Source organism: Leptonotus elevatus, chromosome 3 (assembly GCF_054856555.1).
Source record: "Leptonotus elevatus isolate MCC_2025b chromosome 3, RoL_Lele_1.0, whole genome shotgun sequence".
In the NCBI taxonomy this organism is placed as follows: domain Eukaryota; kingdom Metazoa; phylum Chordata; class Actinopteri; order Syngnathiformes; family Syngnathidae; genus Leptonotus; species Leptonotus elevatus.
This window is the reverse complement of record NC_141241.1, coordinates 5149642-5162070: the sequence shown is the minus strand read 5'-3', so window position 1 is coordinate 5162070 and position 12429 is coordinate 5149642. Positions and strand designations below refer to the sequence as shown.

Genomic DNA, 12429 nt, shown 5'->3' with positions numbered 1-12429 from the left:
GAGGTTGAGACTGAATGATCGTCACGTACATGTACTATGTATGTAACACGTGGATCAGTCCATGTTGGTCACAGGAAGGTGCGGGGGGGGGGGGGGGGGAGCAGGCGTGGGAATGTCTCACTGTTAACTTTAGGCCATGTGGGCTTATTGTATTTGTGGGAGAGTTTGGCTGGAGTCTCCACAGAGTGACCTGTCTGTCATAGAGCTCGGCTGTAACACAAACATCCTCTTAACGTTGCCCCGCCCCTCCCCTAAGCTCACACACACATGGCAGCTAACATGAGAAACACTTGCTGTTTGATTTTCACAGACTTTATGTACGTGCGTTGATATTTTAGTACACGGAGTGGCCTTTCGCTCACGTTGAGCAGATGTTCTCCCTCCGTTCCTTCCAGGAGCGTTGTTTGAGGAGGTGTATCCAGGAAACAGTGGCCGGTGCTCACTTCCTGTGTGACAGGTGCGCGATGGAGGCCTGACAGCTGCTGTCCTGCCCTCTCGCCATCCCTCTCTCCTGCTCCTTTTCGCTTCCAACCAGCTGCAGCAGAGCGCTTACACTGTTTGCCCCGACGTCATAACGGACGCCTGCTGATTTATGAAGTACAAAAGTCTCGGATTCCAGCCTGGCAACAAACGCGTGCGCAGGTTATGGCGTCGTAGTGTTCATTTCGTCAACGAAAACTAGACAAAAATTATTTCGTCACCGGACTAAAACTGGACTAGAATAGACTTCAATCCTCAATAATAAACAAGAACTGGGATTAAATCCATATGTATTTTTGGTGACTAATGAAGACGAGACGAAAATGTAATTCACTTAAAAACTGGACTAAGATCTATGGACATTTTAGTTCATGAACAAAAACGAGACGAATATCGTATGATTTTGTAAAAATCTTGTCTCTGCTAATCGGTCACATCTGTGACACTGTCATGTGACACACAGTGACACGCCCCCTTTCAAATCTATAGCTAGCAAGTGCAACAAGCACGAACATGGGACAGACAGGGAGATGGATTGAAAAGTTTATATATATATATATATATATATATATATATATGTATATATATATATATATATATATATATGTATGTATATATACATATATATATATATGTATGTATATATACATATATATATATATATATATATATATATATATATATGTATGTATATATATATACATATATGTATGTATATATACATATATACATATATATATATATATATATATATATATATATATAAAATCAAAAAAAAAAAAAATATATATATATATATATATATATGTATGTATATATACATATATACATATATATATATATATATATATATATATATATATATATATATATATAAAATCAAAAATCATATCAAAAATCTAAGATGTGATTAATCAGATAAAAAAAAAATATATATATATATATATATATATATATATAATCTGATTAATCACATCTTAGATTTTTGATTAACTCATTTACTGCCATAAAATAAAAATAAAAAAGATTATTAAAAATTAGGGGCAAGAGACGATTACATTTTTTAATTGTAATCTGTTCTAAATGTACAATAAACAAATTCTAGTTTTTCATAGTCTTGTTAACAAAAGTGGGGAAAAAATTTAAACTAATAGAAATAGTTCAAATGAATTTTTGACGTTTATAGCCGTCAATGGCAGTGAATCAAAAAAAAAAGAAGAAGAAAAGATTACAAAATTCGGGGCGTCGGGCGATTAAAGTTTTTAATCGTAATTAATCGCATGACTTCACTCGTTAACTTGCGATTAATCACAAATTTCATATGTTCTAAATGTACAATTAAAACAATTATAGGTTAACAAAATGTTTAACTAATGGAAATAGTTAAATGATTTGTTGACGTTTATAGCCGTGAATGGCAGTGAATGAGTTCATCACAATTAATCGCCTAATTAAAAAGGCTTTTTTATCAACATATTTTGCCCGACAAATTTAAAGAGCACCTGTTATTTAAAGTTTTTCCACAATTAAAGTTATGAGGACGTCTTCAAAAACATTTATCCACTGCACATGCTCATCCTCCTCTTTTTCTAATCAGTTAATTACTTGCATCATTTAAAATGGAACAAAAAATGGCCCCAGTACAAACATTTATTAAATGCCTTACTTTAAAGCATGTAGTTATGTTTATTGCTTAAACTCTTTATTGCTTAAAATCTGTGCTACCTTCAACGGTAACCATCCGCTGCTAAACTAAAGGATCATCTGCGGTCAAAATTAATAATGTGATTAATCCGCGGTAATATGATTAATGCAATATTCTTCGTGATTAATTAGTTAATGCTTTAACTTTGACAGCACTAGCATTAATCCACGGCTATAACGTTCCAACAATAATGTTGACCGCTAACTAATGCTGGCTAACTTACGAGCTCATAGCATGGCGTCATAGTAACCGCTGTAATTTTATGTGAAATAGTTTTAGATGCGAAATGTTCAACATAATCTGCTGACAAAAAATATACAGTAAAATGATTGTCCTGACTAACGCGAGATTTACAGTCGACTAAAAATGGATGAAATAAAAACAGGATGAGTTTGACTTATAAACTAGCAAGCGTGATTGAAACTGGACTAAAACTGACGCGGCATTTAAAAATGGCGGATATAATCAACACTACGTCGCACTGTTTGCCGGCTTCTGACACAGATCTGTCACCCGCAGTTAAGATAGGAAAAGCCAACAGCTGATTAGTCATCCTCCTGCTTCATGTCATCTACTTCATTTGGGTCAGTGTTAAATGTCTTCGGCGTCACGGCGGAGCTGTCAATGTGAACAAAAGGGCTCCGTACAACCCGAGCTGCTCACTGTCTGCCGGCGCTCTCACGCCTCATGGTTTTGGCCCACAGACGCCGTAACAATAGCTCCTGACATAAGCCAGGCAAGCGCGAGGTGTTCTGCATTGGGCCCTGGAAGCAGAACGCGCGGGTTGCGGGCTGTTCTTCGTTTGACAGGTTCAAGAGAAGCTTCGAAAACAGCCGAGGCAGCAGGCAAAATAAATACCAACAGTGTGCCGCTGGGACGCTCAGTGACTCAACGGAAACAAAAAAAGCGAGGATGATGATTATTATCGTGTGGCTGACAAATTGAGATGAGCCGGTTAGGGCGGGAGTGAAGGAAGTGTCGCTCTTGGATGGATTGAAAAGCATGCGGTGTGTTTCTTCTCAACAAGTTCAACTCATGAGGTACATTTACATCATCGAATAATGTTTATGTGTTTTGCTGAGTTGGATTTGATCATCTTTTCCTTGTGTTCCCATTATCAATGTCCGTCTCCTTAAGTTTTATTGTGTCTTTATCTTGTCCCTTGTGTCAACCAATCAGCTCCCTCAGCCTCTTGTCCAGGTGTCTCTTGTCGTCTCGTCAGTTTCGTTTGCATTCGAGGAAGGTGGGAAGTCGGACATATTGGAATCTCCCAGTTTCAACCTCAAAGCGTTTGAAGCAAATGTAAACAACAAAGATGGCCGATTCTGATCAATTGTTTGTTGTTTGGGTTGTTGGGTTATGTAAAGTTTTTTTTTTTTTTGAATAACTCAATTAATGTGATAGTAAATAAATAGATAAATATGTTTCTAAATGATATTTAGACATTTATGGTCTTTGTCTCTAGGGGGTTCGCCAGTGTCGAATGATGTCGGATTTTTTTTCACGATTTCGTAACTCAGATGTCCGAGTTCAAAGGGGCGTTCCCGTGTATAATTCCTGGTATGAAGTTGGCGTTTTCGGACTTCCCACCAGACTTGTTGCTGTTAGTTTGCTTTACGGTAAGTCGAGCCAAGTCATGTCTTTTTTGTTGTTTGGATTTTTGTTAATTCAAATATTTTGATCATTTGAGTACTGTTTTGGTTGTTTTAGAAAATAAATGTTTTTTTTTACTTTGCTGTGTTTCAGTCCGCCTCCATACCAAAACATAACAAATAAGACACAACAACACATTTTCGGCCTTTATAAGAAGTTTACATTATTTGATTGACAAATTCTAAGAAACACCTCTCAGAATGTTATCCAATCCAAAAACAACCACATATAAATGACTTTTGTCAACATTATTATCTTTGTAAAGGTAAAAAAGCACACAAAAAAACCTGTAATGGATCTTAGCAAAGATATGTTATGTACATAATTAAAATATATTTTTTAAGTATGACAACATCGAGCAAAATAAAGACTGAAATAAATGTCAATAGTTTGTCCTCATGCCGGGTTAGTGTGTGGAGTAGAGATTCTTAGTTGACGGTGCGAGGGGCAGGGTAGACCCTGAACTGGCAACTATCCAATCGCAAGACACATATAAACAAATAATTCCTGATAATTGCACTTATGGGCAATTTCAAGTTGTCACTGAACCTAATGAGCACGTTTTGGGCGTATGGGACTCGTTTAAGTGTAAAACGTGGATTGCTTTGGCTTTTGAAAGCTCATGTTATTTTAAATATTAAACATTCAAAATCTCTCCCTCGTATAATAAAAGTATTTATCCAACATCCAACAGAGGTAGAGGGGGATTTCTTACCTATTATAAAAGGGATCATCTCTCTTCGGGGGGAGCATTTGACACCATCAAAAATAAACCGTCACTCCTGCTTGTGACTTTTTAATGTCACATGATAACTCGCGCCTCAAAGCGACCATGCGTCCTGGTCTTGGACACATCAAGACAACATGTAGCCTCCCATCATCTGCATTACAGACGCTAAACCAAACTGTCCGTTTTATAGTGGAATGACCGCTAACGTAGGCAAATGATAACGCATAAAGGGATCAGGGTTGACTTTGTGTGTGTGTGTGCGTGCGTGCGTGCGTGCGTGAGCGTGTGAGCAGAGACAGAGCGGCAGAGGAAGGAAGGCTGGAGCCGAGATTAAGGTCTGTTCTCCTCACTGGTAACACAACGCCATTCAGCAGCTCGGCTCCCATTTGAAGAAGGACGGAACCATCTGTGTGGCACACAGGATCTGTTTCCAGGAGATAACAGCTTTTTTAATTTGATAAATACGCAATGTATATTATAAATGTATCGAAAAGAGCGAGAACAAGACGTGCTTAACATCTAACGCTCCCTCAAACTGAAAGTCTTAATCATTTCAGCCTGTGTTCTTTAGCGCATGTTTACTACCGTGCCAGTGATCAAGTCCACAGTGTGGGGCAGAAGGAAAGGGGAGGGGCAGCCTTATATCGGTGATATGAACTTCCCATTGTCTGCGTCGCCCCGTTCATCTGGCTTGATTAAAAACGCTGCTACTGTAGATTAGCCCAGCTGCTTCCTGTGTCTGACTCTGATCCCAGCACACTTCCAGCCATGCGCTCCCATGAAGTGGAGCAGATAGGAGGTGGGCCGGCGCGGCGCGGCGAGGAGAGGCGACGGGGAACGCCGAAGAGGGTTACGACAAGGTCAGAGGTTTGCGGGCATGCGGGGAAGTGCAAGGTGAGGACGGAAAGCGGGGAGGTGGATTATGCACAGGGACAAGGAAAGGGAGGAGGAGGAAATGCTTTTTCTGCTACGTGTTTGCCTTGAATTCATAGCACGCGTCGATTGAGTGTATATGTGTTGTTTGCGATTGTGGCATAACTAAGTGGTTGTGTCGGCTGGAAATGTGCCTTCTTTTTTGAAAGCATGATTGGAGGTGCAATTTGTCAATGTTGCGTGTGTTGGGCTAATTCTGGGGAAATGGAAGCGTCAAGGCAACAAATAATTAGCAGACATTTTCCTCCGTGAATGTCTGCATGGTAATTAGCGGGTTTCACCTTCTACCGCGTGCGTGGAAAGTCAAAATCAGTCACCTTATAATTGCACTGGATGTCAAACAGTGTTGTGGGAATGCTTTGAGAGTGTCGTATGCGACGAAAGCTACAATTCAAAAAAACGTTATTGTTGACGAAATGAAATAAAAAAACGAAAATGCTTTTTAAAAAACTAACTGGAACTACATTTTACGTTTACAAAACTAAAACTATAATTAGAGCAAAAATGTCCTTCGTTTTAGTCTTTGGTAATTCATTTAATACATGAGTCTTGATTTTAAATCAGACTCAGATTTATTGTCATTCAGCAAACATAGCATCCCAGATGTCACTGAACGAAATGTAAAAAAATGCACAGCACGAAATAAAAACGCAGAACAAAAAAAAAAAATACATTAAGTAAAAAAATGAAACCTTAAAATCAAAAACTAACAATATAATTTACACTTTCGGGAGAGTTTTAATTCATGATATTACTTGTGATTTTAAGCATATTTATTTCGATATTAACCAGAATAAAGACGTTTGAAAGTGTCATCTAGCGGCAGCCAATGGAAAAGCACCTTCAGATGACGTCGCTCCTCGGCGACAATTTTGCGTGCTTGACTTTTGGCTCGGCTCACTTCATTTTTCATTTAACTCAGCCGAAATGCAATACAAGGTAAGAAATGTGTTACTTTTTTCATTTTACCATGTATTAAATATTGCGCACACTACACATTTAAAAAAGAAAAAAAAAGAAAACTATTACTGAAAGTAACTAAAACTAAAGCAAAACTAAGCATTTTCACACAAAACAAAACAAAAAAAAACTAAAACTAATAAAAAATTATAGAACCACCCTGAAAACTAATTAAAACCAACACAATTTAAAAAACTTGAAAAACTCAAAACAAAATAAAAACGAACTAAAATGAAAAATTCCAAAACTATAATAACCCTGGTCGTAAGTTATTCTTCGAAATCCAACCGAGTATGTATGCATTTAAGGAATGGTGGCGAAAGGAGAAAAAGTGATATTTCACACACACACACATTTGGGGTTTTACTTGGCCTCCACCCTTCGCTCGGCTCCCACGCTGTGGCGTCAGCGGGCCGGCCGTCCACCGAGTGCATTTCTCATTCCGTCAGATGTTGGGAAGCCGTTCAAGTTCTCCGCTCTATTCTTTGACATTCCCCATCTCCCACGAGAGGATGGGCAGCCTTGTCGCAGTAATGTCAAACACATGTGGAGCGCACACGCGCTTCGGATAGAGTGGAGCGAGCGGCGACTCGAACCAGCGTGCGAGAGCTGCTGAGACTGTTAAAAATCAGACTTTGTCGCTCTTGTCATCAGTCGGCAGTTTCCGACTACATCACTGTTCACCGCAATCAACCGCAGCAAAAAGTATCCCTGCAAATGGACTGCATTAAAGTCACTTAGTGTATCGGCAGAGCTGCCATTTTGTTCATCAGACAAGCAACAAATAAATACCTGATTGTGTGAGGGGCATAATGTAGAACCAGGGTTTCCCTTTTCTTGGGGTTAACAACTTTTTGGAAACTGAAAGCTGCTTCGTGGGGACTGATAATGCAAAGAGCTACCAGTTTCATACGCACTACTGGAACGACAGATTTGCTCAAATTAATTCATCATCGTTATGCTAGATAGCTTAGCTTCACTAAGGCTACGGTTTCGTCTAGGAATAGGCGAGTATCAATACCAGGCATCGGTTATCGGGCCGATAACCGGCCTAAGCATAGAATATTGTCTTTCATTTCATGCAATTTTAATTTCAAAATGATCTGTCATTGGGCCCTCGTGAGGATAAGCAGTTCAGATAACGAATAGATCTTTTTTTTTTCTTTCTTTTTTTTGTTATGTTAAAAGTAATAATGGTAATCATACTCGTATCGGCCTGAAAACCAAGTGGTATCGAGCATCCCTAGTTTGGTCATTCGTTACAATACTGACCTTTGAACTCTACAGTACTAAAATAATACCGTTGTTTCCAAATTGACCCCAATGTAATGCATTTTTTTCAGAAAAGCAACACAAAAAGATTAGACCATCTCACTGGTGCAGCTATTTTTTTTTTTACAACAGCCTACTCTGGTGGTCCTAGGGGACTGCCGGGTGCCCACGGGCACCATGTTGGTGACCCCTGACCTGGACTCATCTCCAGGCAAAAAAACAACAACAGATATTCACAACTCTACAGATGATATAAAGCCTTTAATGAACCTAACATGCATGTTTTGGGATGTGGGAATAACTGGAGAAATCCACACTCGAAACAAGGACAAATTCAAACTTCCAGACAGGATGGCCACAGCTAAGATCTGAACCCAGAACCGAAGAACTGTGACATGCTCGTCGGCAAGATCAGAATGTGATATTCATCTAACAGGGCCCTTCAGAATCACAATTGCGAGAACACACGGCCGATGCCTTTGTCTTGTTTGTCTTGTCTTGTTTGCGGTGGCCCAGGTGTCTTTGTTGTGCTGACCACCTGACTGACTCGCTGCGAGTTGGTAGCGCACGCCCACCTGAGGCCATCTGCTCCGCTCATTAATTAGGAGGCAGGCGGCTTCACCTGCGCTGCCCGCATTTAAATCACAATAATTACCACACGGCACACTTTTGCAGCCCACGCGCATGAAGCCAGCTTTGCTTTGACTGCAGCAAATGACCAACATGAGAAGACAAAGACGACCAGGAAATGAGACATTAGCAAAGAACAAGATAATAAAACCAGATACCAAGAAACTTCTAATATTCAGAATTTACATCTCTCTATGTTAACTGTAAAAAAAATAAATGGAGAGTAATATTTACCTTTTTTTTTCACTGAGAAATTCTAAGTACATTTTAAAAGGAGAGTTTTGAGTATGTTTTACTAGTTGATAAAAAAAAAAGAAGAAAGAAGCTATGTCAGTGTTGAGGAACAAACTCATGACCTTCAGCTTTGAAGATGCTGGTCTCATTTTACCAAAACCGCTCTTGGAGGTACGAGGATTCCACCTGACACTAGCAATATACTAGCATGCATGAGGAGTGGCATGGCTCAGGTGGTAGAGTGGCTATCACCCAAGCTGAAGGTCATGAGTTCGTTCCTTAACGCATACATAGCTTTTTTTTTTCTTTCTTTTTAAAATAAACTCATCAAACTCTCCTTGTAAAAGTTACTTTATGTAAATACAGTATTACCGGTACTCTTTTTTTCTTTTTTCTTTTTTAATCAGTATTCCCTTCCAGCAATGAACACGATGCTCTTATCGCGAGCGTGCGGTAAATGGGCAGTGAATAACCACTCACGCCGGGGTCATAATGAATGGCGTGCCTTTTAAGAGCGCTACTTAATGATGAAGAGGGGACATCTGCCTCAGAGGGCCGCTCAGCTCTGGAAGGAGCGAGGCGGAGATGACGCCTGCCCTGCTGCTGATGGACTTCTCCCGTGCGGTCAAGCAAGGGCGTCTGCACTGCGGTTTCACCCCCTGCCTGTAACCTCACATCCATTGTTGGGAGTCTATTAGCGACTCTTCAATTATTCAGATGATATTTACCAGCGCCAATTATACGGGGCCGTGTCCAACAGAGAAAAAAGAGCCTTGGTTGCACTCAGAGAGAGGCGGAAGAGAACGATGCGAGGCTGTTCAAGTGGGGGTCGAGAACTTTTGCTCACATGGGAGTGCGCCTCCGCTTGTTTGAAATTAATCTTAAGGGTATATTTATTTGCTCTCATCGTCTTTCGTCCAAATGATGCTTCGCCTCCATTAAGGGCGGCAACGTCTCAAATCAGGACAAAAAGATGAAACGTGCAGAAGGTGTCATGCGGCACCGTACGGTTCAGCGCACAGTAAATGTCTCAATTTATCCCCTTTTCAACCCCATCACCTCCATCCAGTCAAGTTGGACTCCATGCCAAAGCAGAGCAAAGATTTTTGTGTCATCACTTTGATGTTCAAGCACAGAGCTCTCTCGCTCTCTCTCTCTCTCTCTCTCTCTCCCTCTGTCATCCCCCACTTTTTATTCCCTGCAATAAATGTAAACTACACCAGAAGTTCATGGGCTCATAAATACAATAAAAGTAACTGTAAACCATGTTGACAGCTTATAAGATTATTAAAGCGGCCCCGCGTACCATGTTGGGTATTTTCTTCCAAGAGTTGCAGAATCTTGACATGAATCATCTGATCGAATGTATATTGACATGGAAAACCACACACACGCTGATCGCATTCATTGTTCCCACACTTAAACAAAGTTGCTGAGTACAAATTGAGCCATTTCAGCAGGATGAGCAACAAAAAAACATCAAAATGAAACCTTCCGAATAAACGTTTGACAACATGTCGTACGACATTAAAGATGTTTACTTACTCGGTGAAGGTCGAGGTCAAGCTGAGGTTCGTGAAGAGGTGATAATCCAGTTTCCACAAGAGCTTTTATATCGCCTCAATCCTCATTATTTTGAGGGGTGGTGGGCATACAGCTACCGTGGACAGAATGCAAACTGTTCCTTCTGCTCGAAATACTGACAGGAAGGGGAGGCAAAAGCCGCCACCATTAAACATATAGAATTATGTTCAACTTTCCTTTGGCCGTTCAAAATGGGCTTCCAGGCTGGATCACTTACGAGGTATTTATTTTCGCTATTAAGCCAGAAAAGGTTAAAAATAAAAAGAAGCGAGCCTAAAACACAATTAGTCTTTGGTTTTGTAGGATGTAAAATATCACAACTCGCCCAGTCCATATAAATCCGTTCTCATAGTCATGTTCAGCGTTAGAAAAAAAAACGATGCAACAACGCAGTTTCGGCGGAAAAAAAAGGGAGTCAAAACCCTTAAGTCCTCAATCCTGGTGTCTCCCACGGAAGAAAAAAAACTGCAAAAATATTCAGATGCAGACCTTTAAGTCTGCAGCGTGCGTCTGTATCCTCGTGTGACTTTCAACGCGTCTTCTCCTTTACTTTACACGTGCATGATTAAAAGTCCCCCCCCAAAAAACCGTCCGATGAGAATAATTCCTCCCGTTTCTTTTTTGTCTGAAAAGCAGTTTTGGCTCTACGGAGAAAGGGAAGGCGTGCGCGCGTGTCTCCGTCAACGCGCTCCTTCTTCTCACCTCCGCCGACTGTCAAGGCTTTGTGGCCAGCCGGTTTACTTTTCAAGCATGTGCGCTCACCGAGTGCTTCTTCAGTGCACAAATCGGGTTTTTCGACACCTCCTGTTTTGTCCTCACTAATGGAGCTGGCGAGCCCACTGTGCGCACCGACCGCGGCTCTCTCGCCTCATCCGCCTCTCTCTCTCTCTCTCTCTCTCTCTCTCTCTCTCTCTCTCTCTCTCTCTCTCTCTCTCTCTCTCTCTCTCTCTCTCTCTCTCTCTGCCTCGCTGTCCCCTCTGTAGCCTTATGTCTGCGTTTAAACACCATCTGGAGCTCTCTCTCTCTCTCTCTCTCTCTCGCTCTCTCTCTCACTCTCCCTCTCTCTCCCCCCACTTATGGGGTGACAAATGTAAAAAAATATATGTTTAATTGTAACACAGCTGTATATAAAATCACATTGTGCCCCGTGTACTTTCTTATTATTGCAATAACAAAGTGGATGGTGATTGTTTGTCAGTTCCCTCACCTGCCAGTAAGGGCCGCTGTTTCCCCACATCAAGACGCCGTGGAGGCAAATTACCAGATAAAATACACTTTTCCAGCAGACGTGCGTCTTTCTTTCTTTAACCTAACACATTATTGTACATATCAGATTTAGAATTGAATATGCATGTTTATTTTTTCAAAACATACCAATAGCATTTTTTTTGTGATTTATTTGTATGTTTGTTTGCAGGTGCTCTATCAGATAAATGGAAGTACATCAGATGGACAGTTATTAAATGTGGGCTTCGCCTTTATTCCATGGAAGCTTTTATGCTCACATCCATTTTCCATTTTTATTGTTACTCTTTATTGAGCGTCTTTGTTGCCTGCTTTAATTAGCGCCCAATAATATCACACAATCTATTTTCTGTTTAGGTTATCTTTACACGCTGTTGTCTATTTATTATTGCTTTTTTTCTTCTAATTTACTGCTTAACCTTCAATTTAAAACCAGCCACATCTGTGGCAATGTTGTGCTCCAACCCATTGTATTCTTATCTTGAATGCTCTGGCAATCAAGTATTAAAAGGGAGTAATATCTCAAAAAGCATTGTATGTTAGTGTAAATTGCTCCTAAAGAAACAGACGGCATGTTGTCACTTGATAAGAATCTTAATGTTGTCATGAATGCTCCTGTGCATTATAGGTATAATTTGGCATTTAATCTCAGATGTGTTATTTCATTTAACCTTGTTTATTTACGTTCTAATATATATGATATAAGATTTGTTGATATTGTGCTGATGTGACCTGAGGCCAAAGAGATGATAATTGTATGATTACATTAATACTCACCACAGGCTAGTACAATATATTTTCAATCCACATCACCGTCTGTATTGGTTACAATTACACTTAATTGCACCATAAGTTTCAATTCATATATACAACTCAATAAAAAAAAATCAGTTTATGATGTGATTTGATATTTACAGCAGGTACATTCTAGAGTGAGAACCCTCCACCTGTCCACATTGGCCAGGCCTCACATGCACGCACACACTCAGACATAAACACAAAT

The 12429-nt window shown here is 40.1% G+C and overlaps 1 protein-coding gene across 2 annotated transcripts in view; it reads right to left on the bottom strand.

The window, feature by feature from the left end:
* Window positions 1-12429, bottom strand: part of cbfa2t3 (CBFA2/RUNX1 partner transcriptional co-repressor 3) — a 53164-nt gene that overhangs the window by 30955 nt on the left and 9780 nt on the right. Inside the window, exon 1 of one of the 2 annotated variants that reach the window (XM_086071545.1) lies at window positions 10143-11052. The exons of the other annotated variant lie outside the window; for it this stretch is intronic. The gene's annotated coding sequence lies outside the window, so the exon portion shown is untranslated. Of the gene's footprint in view, window positions 1-10142; window positions 11053-12429 lie in introns of those variants that run through there. 2 annotated transcript variants of the gene reach the window in all.